Source organism: Peromyscus maniculatus, chromosome 15 (assembly GCF_049852395.1).
Source record: "Peromyscus maniculatus bairdii isolate BWxNUB_F1_BW_parent chromosome 15, HU_Pman_BW_mat_3.1, whole genome shotgun sequence".
NCBI classification, from domain to species: Eukaryota; Metazoa; Chordata; class Mammalia; order Rodentia; family Cricetidae; genus Peromyscus; species Peromyscus maniculatus.
This window is the reverse complement of record NC_134866.1, coordinates 49,738,440-49,760,672: the sequence shown is the minus strand read 5'-3', so window position 1 is coordinate 49,760,672 and position 22,233 is coordinate 49,738,440. Positions and strand designations below refer to the sequence as shown.

Here is a 22,233-nt window from a genome sequence, read left to right as displayed (position 1 = left end):
TCATGAAAGACCACAGCCTTCCCGACCCCCACCTTCAGTATTTTCAGGAAGTGTGCAGAGTGTGGGGAGCCTCCATGCCTCCTACAATAATAATGATAAGCTCTTAGTCAGAGATGCAGCTGAGTAGAACACAGCCTTTGGACTCTACCAGCTCAGAGAATCACAAGTCTGGTATCTCTTCTCTTTTATCTAGAATGCTACAGGTCCATCTTAATTTCAAATGATGATCAGTTAACATGGAGTCCTTCCAGAGATTGGAGATTTGCTTACAGTCTTTGGTTCAGGTATACCTCACCAACACATCAACAATAATTCAGGTGTTTGGTTCATTTTATTTATAGTCTTAACTGAAGTCCTATCAATTACAATAATAATAGCAGAGTTTCATGATGGTAACTTAGGTAAATATAAGAAATATCCAACTAAAATTAAAATCTTCTACATCGTTTAAAAGGAAAGTCACAGTGTAGCTGATTTGTAGCTGGAGAGTTTTCTCTCTGGGTCCTACCAAGCCCCGGCAGTCCGACAGCCCACTTATAAAATAAACACGCAGACTCTTATATTATTTATAAACTGTATGGCCATGGCAGGCTTCTTGCTAACAGTTCTTACATCTTAAATTAACCCATTTCTATAAATCTATACCTTGCCATGTGACTTGTGGCTTACCAGCATCTTTACATGCTGCTTGTCATGGTGGCGGCTGGCAGTGTCTCCTTCCTGCCTTCCTGTTCCCTCAATTCTCCTCTCTGTTAGTCCCGCCTATACTTCCTGTCTGGCTACTGGCCAATCAGTGTTTTATTTATACAGAGCAATATCCTCAGCATCACAGAGCTGTTAATCCCCCCAATTTCCATACTTCAAAATTCAGAAACATGAAGAAGTTTTAGATATTTTTGGAAGTACTAAACACGATTGTATTTCTAAGAGTCTAAATACAAAATTATATTTATTGTGGAAATAGAAGTCTTTTGGAAAAAATAGCTTATTTAATAATTAAAAATTAAAGACCAAAGCTTAAGACATTTTTCCATAACAAAAGACCATATAAAATTACTATGTGAAAAGAAAATGAATAGCAATATCTTAACATACTGGAAGAAAATATTAATATGAATAGAATAAAAAACCATAGATCAAGATAAGAATGTGGTATTATTAGTATCAGAAAGTTACAGAGTTTGGGACAAAAGCCTAAGACTCTAGGAGGGATGGTATTTTACAGATGGCTAAGGAGTTGGATGGAGCTACACTTAATAGTTATGGCAAGACTTAATTGCATGAGTGTCTTTATATTTGGGTATGGCTAAAATGAAAATTCAAACACTATAATATGGATAAATTAATCTCAAAAAATAAATGTCGATTAAAGTACTCAATAATAAAGGGGAAATTTAAGTTGAAGTGGTAATTGTGAACAAAAGAGAATCTAAGAAGGGCTTGATAAAATGCAGTGAAATACTATGATTGAAAATGGTTTCTTCAGTTTTCACAGGGGAAAAGTATAATTAGAAGATCATAATCAGATCTGATCTACAATCTTTCTCTAATGTGCTATTTTTAATAATTCATATTGAGAGCAGGTTTTAAGCTGAATGATATACTTAGATTGAAATCGTTTTTATTACTTACATTGAATAACTTATTCCTCTGAGAACATTCATTTCATCACTATTCATTAATATCATGGAGATGAACTCTGATTTCTTAAGAGTCCAGAACTTTTAATGACTCTTAAAATAAATCACAAACATATTTTCCCGCGTGGTTTGTTGAGGTAAAGGAAAAGGTAGAAATGGTGAGGTTGTATTTAAAAAAAATCAATAGTACAATGCACTACAAGAATCTCACTTGAAATAAAAGAGCATGATGAAAGTGGAAAAGATATTTGTGTGTATGTGGTTTCAAAGCTGAGCACTCTGCTTCTGACAAACCAGTAAGAAGGCTCACCACTGAGACAGGCTGGTTCTTCTTCTCACAGCAGTCAATAGTTGTCTGCAAATTTTTCTTTCCTGTTGGTGGTGGCACATGCCTTTAATCGCAGCACTTTGGAAGCAGAGGCAGGTGAATCTCTGTGAGTTCAAGGCCAGCCTGGTCTACAAAGCTACACAGAGAAACCCTGTCTTGAAAAACCAAAAATAAATAAATAAATAAATTTCTCTAGTGTTTGGGCCCCATGAAATCACCCCAGTTCTACATTAAGAAGTCCATTAGTATTGATATTATTCTGGTTTTGTTTGTGTAACTATTTCTAGGAAAGACTGTTTCATAGCGGATATTCTGGTATTATGGCTCTTAAGAATCTTTCCACCTGCTCTGGCATGATGTTCCCAGGCCATAGATGCATGAGCTGTGATAACAGACTCACAAGCTATGAGGTATGTAAGTAATATAATAAAAGAAAAAGAGGCTGTCATCCTGGGTGTGGTGGAGATTTATGAAAGGGGTTCAAGGGAGTGTAGCAGGGAAGGGCTGGAGGGAGATAAGACAGGGGGAAGTGATGTAATTCTACTTTAACCAAAAACATTTTAAAAAGTAAAGGGATGGAAATTCAGCATCATTCCAAAACAAGAGAAACACTGATTTTGGTTGCAGAGAAGATAAATATGTCTCATTTTACTTTTCTTAATAATCACGCACAAAAAATTACCTAGACATACCCCAGAAGTATATCTAAAAAGGAAAGAATAAAATAATACACTGGCTAGAAAACTCAGGACAGAAGAAATGATGTGATAATATGTAAATAAGCTATGTCTTCTGACATGTGTCATTCTTTATGGTAGAGATGCTGGTGATCTGGGGATCTGGTGAGTTAGCAATGGGGACAGACAAAACTACAGCCACCATCCTTACCCTTATTATACACAGTAGCTCACTTAGTGGCAGATTCATCCCTCACACACCCATTGCCAAGGCAGTGTCTTCCTTTCCTGGATTTGTTGATGGCAGCCTCCTCCCTACAACAGCAAATGTTTGCAGTAAAGCAGAGCCCTGAGCTCTGTTTGTCTGCATCAACACACTCCCCTTCATTTCGTGTACCAGGGTGGCACTGTAGAGACTTGTAATCTGGAAAGTACAATGGGACACACAAAAAAAGAGGACTCTGAAGGGTTTACAGACTAAATAGATATTTTTCCCATATATATAGCCCTAAGTAATAAGATTGCACCAGAACATACGCTCAGGGAACAAGCAAACTCTTAGCTGATGTAACTTTAAATGTGAACCACAATCTTTTAATATAAAGCTCAAAATATCCAGGATGCTTTCCAAAATTACTCAATGTACCAGGAGCTAAGAATACACAAACATGGATCAATTTAACTCAGATGTAAAAGAAAAAACAAGCGCAAGTAATTAGATAAAATATATATTGCAAATGTTGGACAAGGATTTTAAAGTAACTATCATAAGAGTGAGAACTTGTGAATATGCTTGAAACAAATAAATAACAATACTTCTAAGTATAATGAAGTAGAAACTAAAAACTTGTAACTAAAAAGTTAAATAACCCACAAACCAAATATAACAGAAGCACCTGGATTGATCAATAATGCAATAGGAGAGAGAGAGAGAGAGAAGGAAAAGAGGGAGAAGGGAGATCAATAGGAATGATCATATGTGTATTATAGGAAGGAAACAGAATTTTAAAACACTATCATCTGTCTATCTATCTATATCTATCTATCTATCTATCTATCTATCTATCTATCTATCTATCTATCTATCTATCTATCTATCTAACTAACCATCATCTATCTGTCTATCTATCATCTATCCATCCATCCATCCATCTAGGTTTCTGCTGTGATAAAGAATATGACTGTAAACAACTTGAAGAGGAGTTTATTTAAGTTTACAGCTATAGTCCATTACTGAGAGAAGTCAGGGGAGGAACTCAAGGCAGGAACCTGAAGGCAGGAATTGAAGCACAGGTCACGGAAGAGTGCTGCTCACTGGCTTGCTTCACCTGACTTGTTCAGCTTGCTTTCTTATGTGACCAAGGACTACCTACTCAGAGATGGTACTGCTCACAGTACCCATATCAATCATAAAATGCTCTGCAGACTTGCCTATGGGAAATCTGATAGAGACATTTTCTCAATTAAGGTTCCATTTACCAGATGACTAGTCTGTCAAGTTGACAAAGAACTAGCCAGGACACCATTTATCTATTTTTTTTTTTTTTTTGGTTTTTTGAGACAGGGTTTCTCTGTGTAGCTTTGCGCTTTTCCTGGAGCTCACTTGGTAGCCCAGGCTGGCCTCGAACTCACAGAGATTTTTTTAATTTAAAATTTTTAATTTTAAAATTTAATTTTTAAAATTTAAAATTTTTAATTTTTAATTTTTTTCATTTTACATACATATCCAAGTCCCCCTATCCTCTCTTTCTCCTGCCCTCCACCTTCCCCAATCCCACCCCCCATATGCTCCTCAAAGAGGGTAAGGCCTCCCATGGGGAGTCAACAAAGTCTGGCATACTTGGAAGACCAAGCCCCTCCTCTGTGTGAGGGCTGAGCAAGGTATCCCACCTCAGGGAATGTGTTCCAAAAAGCCTTTTCATGCACCCAGGATAAGTCCTGGTCCCACTACCATGGCCTGCCCACAGATCTAGCTATATAACTGTCACCCACATTCAGAGGGCCTAGTTCAGTCCCGTGCATGTTCCCCAGCTGATAGACCAGAGTCCATAAGCTCACACCAGCTTGGGTCAGCTGCCTCTGTGGGTTTCCCTTATTTTGTCTCTTTTCAGATTAACTTAATTTTCAGGTGGAAAATTACCATTACCCTAGAGGAATTAATTCTTACAGATATGTGCTGAAACCACTTTGTTTTATTAAAGTTTGTTTATGGGATTCTCATTAATGTAGTGGGTAGCCATTTCAGCTTGGATCTGGAAGTTCCAACCCCCATTGAGACTCTGGAAACTGTCACGCCTACGAGGCGGGGCCAGGGGAGGTGCCTGGAGACAGGAGAGCTAGATGGCCAGCGCTCTCTCTGTGCCCTGTGCCGGGATGCTGAACGTTGGAGGTGGACCAAGAAGAGCTCCAGAGAACACCGCTGGACTGAGATACACCTTTCCCAGACCCTGCAACCTATCTATCAGTTAATTTGTGAGTTACGCAATTAAATAAATATCCTTTTAGCTACGTGGAGTGGCCAAAATAATTTCACCAATACATTAACTCTTTTATATATTTTCTGGATGTGATTTCAGCAACTTTTCTCTAGGTTAAAACCTTAGGGCCTTTGGGGGAGAATTTCTAGAAAACGAGGTAAAAGGAAAAATAACAAAATACCTATAGGAACTTGCCTTTTGTGATTATTATATTTGCTAAAGATCTTGAGCATAATCAGTCAATTTTATATTATAAGAGTGTTTTCCAATTATACCTTAACCTTTTAATGTATTCCAGAGTATAAACAGTAGATCAGAGTATAAGTTAAAAAAAAACAAAAAAAAAAAACCCTTGATTTAACGTTTTAAAATTTCAAGACAGGATTTATGTCTGGGTCTTTGATTCAATTCCATTGATCTACCTGTCTGCTTTTATGCCAATACCATGCCTCACACCTGTGGATGCCTTATTTTTGACAAAGAAGCCATAATTATACAATGGAAAAAAGAAAGCATCTTCAACAGATGATGCTGGCATACCTGGATGTCAGCATGCAGAGGAATGCTAGCAGATCTGTATCTATCAGCCTGCACAAAACCCAAGTTCAAGTTTATAAAAGACCTCACCATAAACCCAATTACACTGATAGAAGAGAAAGTGGGAAGTAGCTTTGAACACAGGCACAGGAGATAACTTCCTGAATAGAACACCAATAGCACAGGCACTGAGATCTACAATCAAAAAATGGGGCTTTAGTGAAACTGAGAAGCTTCTGTAAGGCAAAGGACACTGTCAATAGGACGAAACAACAGTCTATACAATGGGAAAAGATCTGCACCAAAAACACATCTGACAGAGGGATGATTGCCAAAATATATGAAGAAACTAGACCTCAAAAAAAAAATAAACAAATAATCACTTCATCCAGTAATAGATGGAAGCAGATGCAGAGATCCACAGCCAAGCACTGGGCTGAGCTCCTAGTGTCCAGTCAAAGAGAGGGAGGCGGGATTATATGAGCAAGAGGCGGGGGGGGGTGGGGGGGTGGGGGTGGGGGGGGGCGGTTAAGATCATGATGGGGAAATCCACAGAGACAGCTGACCAGAGCTAGTGGGAGCTCACTGACTCTGGACTGATAGCTGGGGAGTCTGCATGGGACCAAACTAGTCTTTCTGAATGTGGGTGACAGTTGTGTGGTTTGGTCTGTTTGTGGGGCTCCTGGCAGTGGGGTTAGGATTTATCCCTGGTGCATGAACTGGCTTTTTGGAGGCCATTCCCTATGGAGGGATGCCTTGCTCAGCCTTAGTGCAGTGGGGAGGGGATTAGTCCTGCCTCAACTTGATATGCCAGACTTTGTTGACTTCCCATGGGAGGCCTTACCCTCTCTGAGAAGTGGAGTGGGGGAGGGAAGGGGTGAGAGGGGGAACTGTGGTTGGTATATAAAATGAAAAAAATTAAATGAAAATAATCCAATTAAAAAATGAGGTACAGATCTAAACAGAATTCTCAACAGAAGAATCTCAAATGGCCTAGAAACACTTAAAGAAATGTTTAACATCCTTAGCCATTAGGGAAATGAAAATCAAAATGACTCTGAGATTCCACCTGTCAGGAAGGCTAAGACCAAAAACACAAATGACAGCTTGTGCTGGGGAGGATGTGGAACAAGGGGAACACTCCTCCATTCCTGGTTGGAGTGCAAACTTGTGCAGCCACTTTAGAAATCAGTATGGTGGTTTCTCAGAAAATTGGGAATCAATTTACCTCAAGAATCAGTTATACCACTCTTGGTCATATACCAAAGGATGCTCAAATATACCACAAGAATACTTGCTCAACTATGTTCACAGTAGCTTTATTTTTAGTAGCTAGAACCCAGAAATAACCTAGATGTCCCTCCACCAAAGAATAAATAAAGAAAATGCAGTACATTTACACAATGAAGTACTACTTAGCAGTAAAAAAAAAAAAAAAAAAAATGTCTTCCTGAAATTTGCAGGCAAATGGATAGAACTAGAAAAAAAATCATCCTGAGTGAGGTAGCCCATAACCAGAAACACAAACATGGTATGTACTCACTCATTAGTGGATATTAGCTGTAAAGTAAAGGATAAACATGCTACAATCCACAGACCCAATGAGACTAGGTAACAAGGAGGGGTTAAGGAGGGGATGCATGTATCTCCCTCGGAAAAGAGAAACAGAAGAGATCTCATGGGAGGACTTGAGGTGGATGGGGATGGGAACATGAGGGATGAGGTTAGAGAGTGGACCGAGAGGGAGAATACTGAAAAAGATGACTGGAAAAGTGGGGCATTTCAGGATTGGAGAGAAGCCTGGTATAAGGCAAACTCCCAGGAATCCACAAGGAAGACCCCAGCTAAGACTCCTGGGAATAGCAGGTGCTTACCCTGAACTGGCGATCTCCTGTGACTATGCAAGACGTTGAGTGGAGGGAGTGGGTCACCAACCCAACCACATAACCTTTGATCTACAGTCTGTCCTGCCTATGGGATGTGTGCGGGTGGGTTGTGGGGGGAGGTAAGGGTGACACAAAGATTGTGGAAGTGACCAACCGATGACTGGTCCAGCCTGAGACTCATACCATAAGAGTGAGCCCTCCCCTGACACTGCCTGGAGTGCCAGGACCCAGCGGCTGGATGGCCCAGAGACCTGGGATAGATATAAACACGATTGGAGGTAGGGGAAAAGGTCAACGTAATGATGCCTAATGATATTCTGCTATCCTCATAGATTGGTGACTACCTGAATTGTCATCAGAAAGCCTTCATCCAGTAAAGCCTTCATCCATGGAAACAGATGTAGAGACCCACAGCCAAACATCAGGAGGGAATCCTGTTGAAGAAAGAGAGGAAGGATTATAGGAGACAAAGGGGTCAAGGACATCACAGGAAAACCCATAGAATCAACTAACCTGGGCTCACAGGGATTCACAGAATCTGAACCAACAGCCAGGGACCCTGAATGGGACTGACTTAGACCCACATATATATATGACAGTTGTATAGCTTGACCTACTTGTTGAATTCCTAACTGGGAGCAAGGGCTGTCCTTAATGCTTTGTCTGGCTTTTGGGAACATATTCCTCATGCTGGATTAGCTTGCCCAGCTTAAATACAAGGGGAGGTGCTTAGTCTTACTGCAACTTCGTATGCTATACTTGGTTGACACCCATGAGAGGCCCGCCCCTTTCTGAACAGAAAGAGAGGAAGAGTGGAATGGGGTGGTGCTGGAGGGGGGTTGGGGGAGGGAGTGAGAGGAGAGGAGGGAGGGGAAACTTCAGTCGGATATAAAATAAACAAATAAATTTAATTTAAAAAAATCCAAGACAGAGTGAATAATCCCAGAACACTCATCCAGTGGGAGTCATGACTTCTCTTCAACATCATTGTGTCAGTGTATTCTTTTCCTTTATTCTCACATTATAATATATATGTATAATGTATATGTATATATATATTATATACATACATACTATGGAATAAATTGTAATTTTATTATTTAAGGCACTGATTCATATAAATACATCAAGTCAACTTATAGGGTAGACATTTAAAGGTTATGGACTCTGAATATTTTGTTACATTTCAACTGTATTATGAGCATGCCTTTTGTTCTGTATAACATGCCTCTTCTACTTTTGATGGTCAAAGTTGCAAGTTTTATCATTCTGCTTATAATCATTGTGAAAATCCTTAAATATAGATACCAAGCTAGACAAAGTCTCAGTATAGAGGGAGGAGAGGTCATCAAGTCCCACTGCTAGCTGAAGAATTATTGGCAGTTGATAATCTTTTGGAAGAGGGAGAATAAGTTTTCTTTAAGCATGTTGCATCTGGTAGGTTGACCACCCTCCAGTAGTCAGCTTCATACCCAGGAGTGTATGGGTAGCACAAACTGGCTTAGAGCGTTTACAAAGAAGAAAAGGAGGAGGAGAAGACATAGAGTGAAGTTGATGCGTTGATGGGAGAAGAGTGCTGAGGATGGACCTGGAAGGAGTTTAGAGGGGGAAGGGAATACACTGTATGAAATTCTCAAAGAATTAATACAAATACTTTTAAGATAAATGAATGGTCTATTTAGGCCCATAGTTTGAGTATACAGTTCATCATGGCAGTGAGTCATGGAAACAGGATACTGAGGCAGTTAGTCACATTGCATCCAGACTCAAGAGGCAGAGTGTGGCAAATGGTAGTGCTCAGCTTATATTTTTCCTTTTTATTCAGTATAAGACCCTAATCCATGGAATGGTGTTAGCAATAGCTAAGGTGGGTCTACTTACCCGAATTAACCTTTTCTAGATCCCCATGGATTCATATGGAACCTTTTCTTTTAGTTGATTCTAGGCTTTGTAAGGTGATATTAATTTTAGCCAGAACACTGAGCAAGAAGTAAATTGTCTATAAAAATGTGGTAAAGAGATGAGCACCCTAATGCTAAGTGGTAATACCGTTTACACTAAAATGATAGAGCCACACTATAAGGAAATATTAGGCAATGGGAGATATAGCAATTATTTGTGTTTTAGCAAGCTAAAGTTGCATTAGAGAGAGGTCAACGCTTGCAAGGTTTCTGAAGATGGCTCCCAATGGTGACCTATTTTTATGTAGTCTAGTTACTTTAAACTAAAACACTGTCTTTATCATCAGTTATAATAAAGTTTGCATTTAGATAGTACATTTGATATACTAAGTTATTACATCATTAATCCTAGATTCCTTTTCTTGTTCAAAATTGGCAAGAAGCTGGAAATCCCTTTACTAAACAGCAAAATTATACTTTATTCCCTATATCCTATAATTTGTCTTACCCATAATGGATACACATGTGCATTAGAAGATACATACACAGAGAGAACACACACACACACACACACACATACACACACACACACACACACACACACACACAGAATATTCCCACATGCATACCAACATCTAAACTGAAAGGCTGGATCTTGGCAAAGAATTTGTTTCCTGCTACTGTGCCAACATCAGAAGTTTATGGTTGAGTTGGAGATACAGTTCAGTAGTCAAAAAGCTACCCTGGCATGCCCAAAACCTTAGGTTCAACCCCTAATTTCACCAAAAACAAAACAAAACTAAAGCACTGTATTCCTGCATCATTTGATCCTTTTATATTTTAGTGCCATTATGGAAATTAACAAAATTAACAATGTTATAGGAAAACCCAGATACTATTTACATGATAATTTCTTTTACATTCAAAATCATTATTTTAGAACATGATTATGAATTATTCAAAATTGTGTCCTGAGTAAACTGACTAGTAGTTAAGGCAATAATTTAGGATGCATAGTAATCACATGTTCTTTCATATAAAGTCATTTATTCTGAATCTATACCTTTTTTTATTACATTGTTCATGCTATTTGATGGCTTTCTTGATCTGGATTGAAATGAACGATAGAATACTTGGAGGAGTAGAGGGAGGGGAAATTGTAGTTGGCAATGTATTATATGAGATCTATTTTCAAAAAAGAAAGAAATGTATTTTATAAACATTTTTCTTCGTGTGTATAGCAAAATTCCTTGGTGATTTGAAACAGAATATGGGCAGAGTTTGAGTAGCCTACCTGTCTGTGTTTGCCTCCCAACTCTTAAACTGTCTTCACCGAAGCTACAGGAGACACTTTAGTGCCACTAAGATGCTTGTGTTAAACTGCCTGAAAATGACAGTGGAAATTACTTGAGCTGTTATTGCCTCTTTGCTTTATAACAAGCCAACTTTACCGGCGCGCTTGCCCCTCCAAATGAGCTATGTCACGTGGAGAAAAGTTTATGTTCTAATGCTTCCATGGATGTTTCACCAGTATATCCATTCTAATATGTATTGTATGTTCTTTTAGAGCTCACATAAATTTACTTTATTATGCTTTTCCATTCCAAAGTAAAATTGGCTACAAAGTTATTGAGCTCTCTTAATGAAAATAAAAATTATAATCAGCACAATGACCCACTTCATATTTGAAAACTCTTGAGTCTAGGGAAAAACAAAATTAATTTTTATTTCATGTCTACTAAAAACTTATATTGGCATACCTCCCATGTTTTTACAACTTTCTCTTTCTCTGTTCATTATTAAGACTTAACCAGAGACTTACAATTAGAAACCTTAAGCTTGATTCAAAAACAGTTCTTATGGAAATAGCTTTGGTGAAAAGAGAAACACAAAATCGAAACAGTGTCTCCTTTTAAGGGAAATAAACCTGTCAAGAGAGGTCTGATAGGAAGATGGACCTGTGTTAGCAATCATCTTCATGTAAGCCATTGATTCCAACTTTTCCTTGCTTATAAAGGCCTTGATTTCTAGAGAAATGTATTGTGTTTGATCATAGAATAAGAGTTACAATTTTATTTGCATACTATACATATATCTCACATTCATTTCTATATTTTTCATGCCCTTTGTAGCTACTTTTCCAAATAGAAATTACTTTCATGATTTTTGCTTCACATACAATAGCATTCGAGCCTGTGTGGCCATGGTCCAAGCAGTCTTAAGTCACTGGTTCTGGATTTCTAATCACTGAATCACACATTGGTTATGTATTCTAAACTTTAGAAGTTAAAAGTAATATGTCCATATGGTGCCTACTTCCTGGTTATGTCAATGAAATACCCTTGGTGCATGCATTCATGTAAGTAGTTCTAGAAGTCATCAAAGCCACAGATTAGAGCTCATCTTTTCAGTGACTTTGTAAACATCTAACGTGAAATGCTTATCTTTTATGCTGAATGTGATGACCACAATTATATATTTGCTATTTTTTTGTAGATGATGCTAGTTACATGATACTCTATTTGCCAAGATAATTACAAGTTCATTGGGTATGTTCTGGTAAAAATAATTCTTTATGAAATATATGGGGATATAGAAATAAGTTTCTTGGACTGCCTAGCTCCTCTTAACTTCTGTTCTTTCATCTCTTGGAACTTTGTGGGAAGCTTCAATGTTGAAACAGCTTTCTTGCTACCATGGAATGAAGAGATGAATAAGAGTCAAAGGCCTCAGTGTTGTGGTGGTCCTAATAGAGATGGTTTTTTGTTTGCTTGTCTGTTCATTTTTTTTTTTTTGCATGTTATGCACAGTTGAGAAGAATTAAAAGGTCTGCATCCTTGACATCATTGCTTAAGAACCTCTGGCCCACTTCTTGGCTATAAGCAAGAAGTCAAGGTTTCCCATCCAGTCACATGCCAAAAGCTAATCTCTACTTAGTAAAACTGTATTGTCTACTGATACCCTAATGGTTGCAGATCACAAAGGAAGTACAGACTTCCCTAAGAAGATGTTTTCAGTGTCATGTGGCCATTACTGGTATGTGTGCCTATAGATTTTCTTGGAATCCCCAAGGCTTCCTGTCTGTTCTCAGAGCAGCAGTGAAATGGCACGGAATTAGTACTTGTTGAAGGTAACACACCCACTGATGACTTTCAGAATTTGCTTTAAAAAAAAAAAACAGTCTTTCAGGCTCCTGGATAGAAACATTTTGAAGTATTTTTATACAGTTCCTATTAGCCAGCTTGATATAAAGAGCTTATCTTTTATAGGTTGTCTCCCTTCTCTGCACCACATAAATTAGAGATTTTTATTCAATGCCTGGTCTCAGTGCCTAATCCTGGGGAACCCAAGCTAAAAGTTCCCAACTTGAAATCAAATTAGATGTATTTCAGATCAGATGTACAAGAAAACTGATATTCAGAACAGGCTCTTCTGTTTTTGTGAAAGTTAGTGTATGGAAACCTGTTGATGGTATCCACAGTTTCACATCTGACTGCAGTTTTGCAGACCAAACCCCTTACATTTCATTTTGTATTATTTCAGTTTTAGTGACATATTGATCATATACATTTCATAATTTCTGTTTTGTATATAGTAGTCAATGTTTAATAGAAAAGCAGAACATATACACTTACACATATGTCCTATGTATATTCACATATACTTCCGTACAAATATTCATATATTACATGTATGTGTAAGAGAGAAATGGAGAGAGAGAGAGAGAGAGTTGTATTTTTCAAGAGATGATTCAGAGATGACTCAGAATTGTGGTATTTTGGCCAGTACAAAATCCACTACACAGTCAGAGGATGGATATGCTGTTGATGTCCAAATGTCATCTTCTGGGAGAATTCCTTCCTATATCCTAGAGCTCAAGCTCAGTCTTCATTCTATTAAGACCTCCAACTGATGGCACAAATTTCACTTTTATTCTAGAAATACATCTGTTTTCCTTATAGATCACTAATTTATATTTTAATCTCATTTTTTTTTTAAAAAAGAAGCACCCAAAATAGTGACTATTAAGTTTCTAGGACCAACAAGTTGACAGACACACAAAAATCAGCCAACACAGGTATGATCATAACCACAGTCTTGTCTCTCAATATAATAGCATAATCTGTGATTAATCTACTAGATTGGCTGAATTTATAACTATAAATATGATCTAATTTTAATTTCCTTAGAATATTCTCCAATTTAATGTCTTTTACTAAAGGTAGATTTTGAGTTTTCATTAACAGATGCCTCCTATTTCTGTAATCTCAAACCATATGGTTTTTTATGTTCCTAGGTGGAGTTCATTGTGTAGTTTTGTGTTAATACCTTTAGACATCAAAATACTTGTCTTCTTTGTTTGCTAAAGTACTTACAGATGCCTGAAAAACAGTATTTAAGTTACCAATAGTTTAAACTGAATTAAGATATTTTTAGTCAAAGAAAAACAAGCTGTTAATGAAAAAAAGTCACACCTCTCATTTCAGTAGGGACAGGAGATGGTTTATTCTGGAACCAAATATGAGTGAGAATAGTTGAAAAACAAATTTAGGTTACCCTGAAGTTCCATGTTCCAATATAGTTTTTATAGTAACAGAACAAAGAAAATCATAAGTCAAGACACTTTATGAAAACGTTTGTGGAAACCTCAAGCAGATTTTCTAGGCAGCATTCTTAGCCTTTGCCTGGTAGAAGATAGTGGTTTATTTGTGTATTTCATAGTGCTTACCTAATAGTCATGGAGATGTTACATCATATACAGAGGTGGCTAATAAGTGACTATTAAGGAACCAAGGCATCCTCAGAGAATTTGTAATTAGGCCTGGACCTCAAACATTCCAACTTCCTCACAATCACTGTAGCTCTAATCAGCCTGTGGTCGAGCGGATGTGTCATTTCCCCAGGAATTTCCATCCATAAAATCATGAGGTTGCTATTGATTATTGAAGATAATTTTCATTTAGAATATTAACACAATTGCACCAGTTGTATAAAATAACCCTATTAAGATTCTTATTTAATAAAAGAGAGAAGAAATTTATGTGAAACTCAAGTCCTCATGCCTAGCAGTATGAACACAGGATCTGTGCAAAAGATAAGAAATGGGTGTCCAGCAGAAGCTGACCACGAATGAACAACTTTAACAAAGGGAGAGAGAGAGAGAGATAGAGATAGAGATAGAGATAGAGAGAGAGAGAGAGAAAGAGAGAGAGAGAGAGAGAGAGAGAGAGAGAGAGAGAGAGAGAGAGAGAGAGAGAGAAGTGAGAAAGGGAGAGGAAGGGAGGGAGAGAAGGAGGGATGGAGGGAGGAAGGGAAGGAGGGAGGAAGGAAGGAAGAAACCAGTTTAAATTTTAGCTATCACCTTCATATCTTGTGAATTACTGGACAAACATAAAACAGTTTAGTCTTAGAAGAAAAGCTATTTGTTTTCCCTTCATAGAAAGACCTCAAGTGAAAAGTATCTTTAAAAATCCCATCAGGAAGAAGAAAAGTCAAGACACTGTTGCTTCGTGTTGCTGGAAACTGTTTCATATATGGTAAGCAAGTATCATTGCCTGAATCATTTTGTGAAAACAAGGCCACTGGAACTGGGTAGCCCACTCCACAGCAATATTCTACACACATAGCGGTTTCATGTTGGTGAGATTTACTTCATCACCAGCTTATTTAATTTTCTTCTAGGAAGCCACGTGAATAGCACCTCTTAAGTTAAGGCAGGGAGAAACTGTTTTGGGAAATATTTTTCTCCTAGAAGTTATCATTCAACTCTTTATTGATTAGAGTCAGGATTGTTTGCTACACAACTTAAGTTGCAACAGGAATTATAAACAGCAGAAGGGGATTCATCACAGTGTCGTGCTTGGCTTATGAACCCATGCTCCAAGTCATATTCTGTTTATGAGATATAAGTAAAGTTCTCTACTGTCATCTAACAACTGTGGCCACTGGGGTGATGTTAGAGGTGCAAATGGCATGGGTGGTTTAGCAATGGTGTAGTCTGGCTGGATGCAGAGTCAGTAACTTGGTAGATCATGTCATATAAAACAAAGTAAAAAATAATTGCTTCCAAGAAAAAAAAATTAGTTATGATCTGCCTAGAAGCAAAAGGAAAAATTGAAATTGTCCGTAACAAGAATCATTCAGGCATATAAGGGAACTAATGTTTCTCCAACACCAACCACTAAGTGACACTTGTTAACTGAATTGTTCCAAGAGCAATACCAGACAGAAACAGAAGCAATAAATTCAAAATTACTTTTGCAAGAGAAGTAGGCATTACCATTAATCTGTTTATTATGCCTGCCATCTCTATATTTAACTTGAGCACATGCCTTTCTGATCTAAGGAACAGGCTGCTTCTAACTTAACTCAACCATGCTACCTGCTTCCACGGCCTTCAGGCCATTGGCATCAAAACACTACAGCAAACCCTGGAATGCACGTTGTTTACTGTCTATAAGAAACTATAATATATTCTCAGGAGGCAAGGTCTCAGTTGCCCTTGTAGACCTCATTTCCTTAGCCCCATGACTTCAGCAAATTATGCAGTATTGGAAAAATTAATCTTGGTTCACATAAAGGAACAATATAAAATTCATTTGCTTGGCATTGCTATGGGATGTCTTTCTGTATGCAGTGAATATGTGTTGCTCTGATTGGTTGATAAATAAAGCTGCATTGGCCCATGGCAGGATAGGATGGAGCCAGATGGGAAAATCCAAGAGAGATACTGAATGAAGAAAAGAGAGTGGAACAGACACTGTTAGCCACTTCCAGGAGGAGCAAGATGGAAAAGGACCGGTAAGCTACAAGCCATGTGGCAAAGTATAGATTTATAAAAATGAGTTAATTTAAGGTGTAAGAGCTAGCTAGCAAGAAGCCTGAGCCATTAGGCAATAGAGTTAAAAATAATATAAGCCTCTTTGGGACCAAGCAGCTGCAAGATATGGGTGGGAAAGATTCGTCCCGACCACAGGGCCCAGGTAGGACACAGGAAAACATCCATCTACAGGCCATATATTGTAAAATGGTAGAATTCAGATAAGTAAGTGATAACTTTCAGAAATTGAGACTGAAATTTCCCTTGAAGATAAAGAGACTGAGGCCAAAGAGGCCAATGGACTGATTGGTCAAATGAATGTCTCTAGAAGACATTGAAATCTTTTGAGAGTTCTTGGGAACTACTATGGGGAGAAATGAACTAGAGAAAGTATTTTAACTTTCCCAAGAAAAAGAAGCTATTTGAATTATTTTTTAAAAATATACAATACTAGACAGTTTTATGGTCAGAATTTTTGTATACAAAGGGAAGAAAAAAAAATCCCTCGTTTTCTAACATATAAAAAACTACAGCATTTTAGCCATGCTGATATTTTAGGATCAGTTAATTGCTCATGGGGAAAATAATTTACTATAGAAAATTTTTATAATGTTATAAATCTTTCAAATTTTCACTGATATTAGTGAATAGTTGCTAAAGGCATGAGAAATTCCTAACTTTTATCCTTTATTAATTTAAAAATAAATAAGAGCAGAGGAAAATGCGAGGGTGCTGTTAAATGCAAATAAAGCTTCACTTACCTAACATGAGCAAGTCAGCAGCATGGAATTGCACCTATCAGTAACAACACATATAGGGCACATAAAGTTAATGGAGAGGGTGACCTCAACTTAAGTATCCTGACCTCAATTCTTTCATTAATTAAGCTTATTCTTTGACAAATTCTTCCTATACTTATCACAGGTGTGCATGCACGTGCGCGTGCGCGCGCGCGCGCACACACACATACACACACACACACACACACACACACACACACACACGACTCAGCTTTCCTACAAGTCCCTCTCTCTAGATTCATGCTAGTTTTATTTATTTTGTGAATCTCGGCGTTTTAGTACGGCCAACTATGTGAGCATCAATTTGTAATTATTGAGAGTTTGGTAGACTCACTGGTGGAAAACAAGGAAAAGTAATCACTATCTCCTAGACTCCATTTGTAGCCAACCTTTTCTATGTGAATGGTAGTTTCCAAACCCTGAGCTCAGCCATTGGTCCCATTCATGTGCAAATTCAGTGCAGGCAGCCACCCACAGCTCACAGAATTCCATGACTGCACTGGCATCCCACACCCCAAGGACACCATTTTCATAGTTTACATTTTTTCTTCCTCCTCTTCCTCAGTGTTCCTTGAGCCTGATGCAGAATCTTGTAGCAATTAAAACTGCCGAAAAGCATTTTAAAATTGACCTGTATACTCACTTACATGAATATATCCAAAGAAAATAATCCGCTGTGTGAACTAAGATGTAAGTTTATGGTTAATAACTTGAAGAGTACATCCTTGCTGTATGGAAGATGCCATTCCACTGAGAACTGAGATGAAAACTATATTGATACTCAATGTTCAGAGGGAAGGTAGGAAAGTTAATAACTAAACACAGTCTTATTAACTTAATATTATTCTTCTATCTTAGACTAGAGAAGAAAATAACTTATTTAAATGAAGGAACTTATGGAATGAGGTTTAGACTTTGTACTGGTTTTTAAGCTTAGAGTTAATCATAAATCATTCCTAAAAATACCCCAACCACATAATATATTCAGTTTACAGAAGATTTTAGAATACTGGAAATACTGCCATTACAAATATGGATAGTAGAATGTCTGACAGGTGATGGGATCAAAGAGAATATGTAGACCTGTCCATAAGAGGAAGCTATTCTTTTTGTGATGGGCCTCTCCCAAATTGTGATTGTGGTGGAGTTCACATGGCTCTACACATGTGATAACACAGAGCTAATCACATATACACATATGTATACATACAAACACATACAAAATTGGTGAAATCTGGATGAATATTATGGATTGTACAAATTACCAACTTATGATACTTTTCCATAGTGTTGCAAGATGTTATCATTGAGGAGAACTTTATGAAGCATACATATAACTTCCCTATTCACTGTTTTTTAAAAAATTCATATGAATCTATCATAGTTTCAAAAGAAGTAGGGCACCAACCAACATGGCCTGTGATGTGAGGGTGCCAGATCCCCTAGAACTGGAGTTACTGTCAACCATCTGTACTCAGACCTCAGCCTAAAGTCCCTCAGGGGATACCAGGAATGCATAACCCTCTCTTTATGTTTTTAAGTTGTTAAATGTGTACAGTAAAGTAACCTTTGTAGTATATGTCATGTTGTTTATGGAAAGCATATAATAATAATACAATCTGCACTGTGACAAACAGATACAATGTTTCTATCACATGGAAATATCCTCCATTGCCAATTTAAAGTCAAGTCTCTTCACCAATTCCACTTGCTAGCAACCATGTATCTTTGTCAGTGTTACAGTAATATCTTTGTGAGATGTTTTGTGAATGGAATCATATAATGTATGAGCATAGAAGACTAAGCTTCCCTCCAGTGTTGTTTGTCCTAATATGTTGAACTGTCTTTTGATGCACAGCTCTTTCACAGTTTATCTGTTCCCCCAGGACATACGTATCTACCATATCACTCAGCTGTTACATTCCTGGGTATTTATCCCAAAGAAATAGAAATGTATGTATACACAAAATGTATTCATTATTGCTCATAGAAATTTCATTTTTATTAGTTGAAAATTGGAATCCACCTCTATGTCCTTCAACAAGTGAATAATTAAAGAACTATGATATATATTATTCATATATATATAAATCATATTGTACATAGATAGTATTCATATGTATATGAACACTATTCAGCAATAAGGAAATGAGCTATTGATATATAGCAATTTGGGTGAATATCCAGGGAAATATACTGAATGAAAGAAGCAGGTTCCCAAAGATGCTAAACTCAATTACTTCATGTATGTATCTTGGATATAGTGGTGGGCTCATAATCAACATGTGTGATAAAACTACTGAAATTCATAAACTCACAAGAATGAATGTAAATAATGAATTATGAACAAGGCAAAAGGTTTGTGCCATTGTGAGCTTTTGGTTGTGATATTGATACAATGGCTATACACTGAATAAAATATGCTAATTCTTTGTATTTTTTACAATTGAATATGAAACTACAATTATCTCAAAATAAAAATGAAAAAAATTGAGTATGGTGGTACACACCTTTAATCTCAGCACTTGGTAGGCAAAGTCAGGCAGATCTCTGAGTTTGTGGTCAACCTGATCTACCAAGAGGGCTCCAAGACAGCCAGGGCAGCACAAAGGAACCCTGTCTTAACAAACCAAAAATAAGTAAATAAATAATATTAAGAATGAACAATTCATGATATGCTATCCTATTACTGGCACTGAGGTTTGCATTGTATAACTTACGGTTCCTGGGAGCAGCATTGTACATCTGTTTAGGGTACCTCTCTTACATCTCTTTTTTTGAACAATAGTTTAAAATTAGTTTGTAAAGCAGTATGCTTTCCTATGACTTTGACTTTGTTATACATCCTCTGTTTTGGTTAATACCCACTATGTCTCCAACCCTGTCCCTGCTTAAACCTTTCAAAGCCTAGTACTCTCTCCCTCAACTTTTCTATCACCTGTGTTTTTCTACAATCTTCCTTCCTTCATGTGGCTCTTTCCCAGATCCTTGGCTTCTACAGACACTTTGAGTTAAATACACAGATCTAAACAACTGCTTTCTAAATATTTACAGCCCTAGAGTAGTGCTGCCCTCAGCTTTTGTCAGATATATATATAAATTGCCTTTGATGGTAATTAATCCCGAGACTCATAACTAGTCTAATTGTTGAGAATAAAAGACTGTTGATATCTCACCATAAATGAGAAATCTGTATCACCCTTCATGAGACCCAGGGAGCATCACAAAGAGGGATAGAAAGACTCTAAGAGCTGGAGGATGGAGAAAAGTGCTACAGAACTCCAACACTGTCCTCTGGACAAAGCTTGATAAGGGCTTATAAGGACCCACTCCTCCAAGAAGAGCTATGGGAAGTTAATGAATGATGAGATAACAACATGAATAATCTATATCCATAATGACATGTTATAAATGCATTAAATACAAGAAGTAATACACTAAGATTTCACAAGTAAACAAAAGTGTACTGACTGCTATTTACATGAAATGTATTTTAAACAGGAAGCTACTTATGAGATGAAAAGAAGAGCAAAAACAATGAGTCTCTACAAACATATTTTTCAAAATAATTTGGCAAAGCTTCAGTGATAATAAAGTATCCCTGAAAGGAAGAATTATTTCCAAAGTTAAAAACAAAAATCATAGTGATCGATGAGCTAGGAAGATATCACTGTCATAAATTAATCTATATGAATTCTATGCAGACTATCATCACTTTTGAAAGCAAGAGAAAAAGAAAATGAAAGAAGGGGATAGGGAGAGGGGATAGGGAGGGGAGGTGACTAAAGACTAAGAACCAGTAGTCCAGGTTTAGCCAGACAGGCCTGATGGGTAATGAAGTACTGATAAAGAGGGAAGCAGAACATCTGTAGAAATGGGACAGAGGTTTAAAACCCACAGCAGATTCCAGTAGCTTGCAAGGAGAGTATACTCCGGTCTCAGTGGGCAGTAAGTAAATTGTTTCTCAGAAACTTTCTCTGTGACAAGGTCACTAAGTTTTTTAAATTCTTGACCCTTCAATTGTTGACTAATCAAGGGAAGTCTTCTGAAGAAGGTAGGCATGGATCATGGAAAATGAAAACATACCAAAGTTGAGGGAGCCAAGTATAGAATTGTTGAAGGAGATCAAAAGAAATATGGGCATGTCTGGATCACTTACAAAATGTTGTTATTAATAATCTTTCCTAGAAATTTCTTATTAAAAATATTAACAATTCTAGGTGCCCACAGATTTCATGTTTTAATGTAACAAGTGGGGGCCAACTTATCATATAGGGAACTTTGGCATATGTTGTTACTAATTTGTAGTGATATTTTTATTTTTGTTGAAATGTGGTGATTTTTTTTTTTTGTGTGTGTGTGCTTTAATAAATAAAGCTTGCCTGGAGATCTGTAGCTAGAGTTTTCCTGCCTTGCCCACAGTCAGGACAAATCTTTGTCACCCGCCAGTCCCACTGCCGCTCAGACCCAACCAAGTAAACACAGAGACTTATATTGCTTACAAACTGTATGGCCATGGCAGGCTTCTTGCTAACTGTTCTTATAGCTTAAATTAATCCATTTCTATAAATCTATACCTTGCCACGTGGCTGGTGGTTTACCGGCGTCTTCACATGCTGCTGGTCGTGGCGGTGGCTGCAGTGTCTCTCCGCCTCAGCCTTCTCCTTCCCAGCATTCTCCTCTCTCCTTGTCCCACCTACTTCCTGCCTGGCCACTAGCCAACCAGTGTTTTATTTATTGACCAATCAGAGCAATTTGACATATAGACCATCCCACAGCAGAGATCAGAGGAAAAAACCAAGCCATTATAAGTAAACAAAGAAGTCAGGCAACAGTAGCACACACCCTTAATCCTATCACTTGGCAGGCAGGGATCTGTCTGGATCTATGTGAGGTCAAGGCCACACTGGAAACAGAGCCAGGTGTGGTGGCACACGGCTTAAATTCCAACACTAGTTAACATGGAGGTCTGGAGGTCTGTACAGACAGACAGGAAGTGATAGAGCTGGGCAGGAAAAGGAAGTGATGTAGCTGGACAGAGAGCAAATCAGATGGCAGAACAGTAAGGCATATAGGTGTTGGTAGACAGGAAGTAACTTGCATTTGGAAGCTGCTGAGTTGATTAGGTAAGATTAGTTGTGGCTTTCCCTAATTCCCTGATCTCTCT

General features: G+C 37.7%; 1 long non-coding RNA gene across 1 annotated transcript in view; it reads left to right on the top strand.

Annotated features, from left to right (window-relative positions):
- LOC143268768 (uncharacterized) overlaps positions 1 to 22,233 on the top strand; it is a 230,164-nt gene that overhangs the window by 132,224 nt on the left and 75,707 nt on the right. Inside the window, exons 2-3 of the long non-coding RNA XR_013044893.1 lie at positions 14,927 to 14,983; positions 16,139 to 16,247. This is a non-coding gene — a long non-coding RNA (uncharacterized LOC143268768). The remainder of the gene's footprint in view (positions 1 to 14,926; positions 14,984 to 16,138; positions 16,248 to 22,233) is intronic.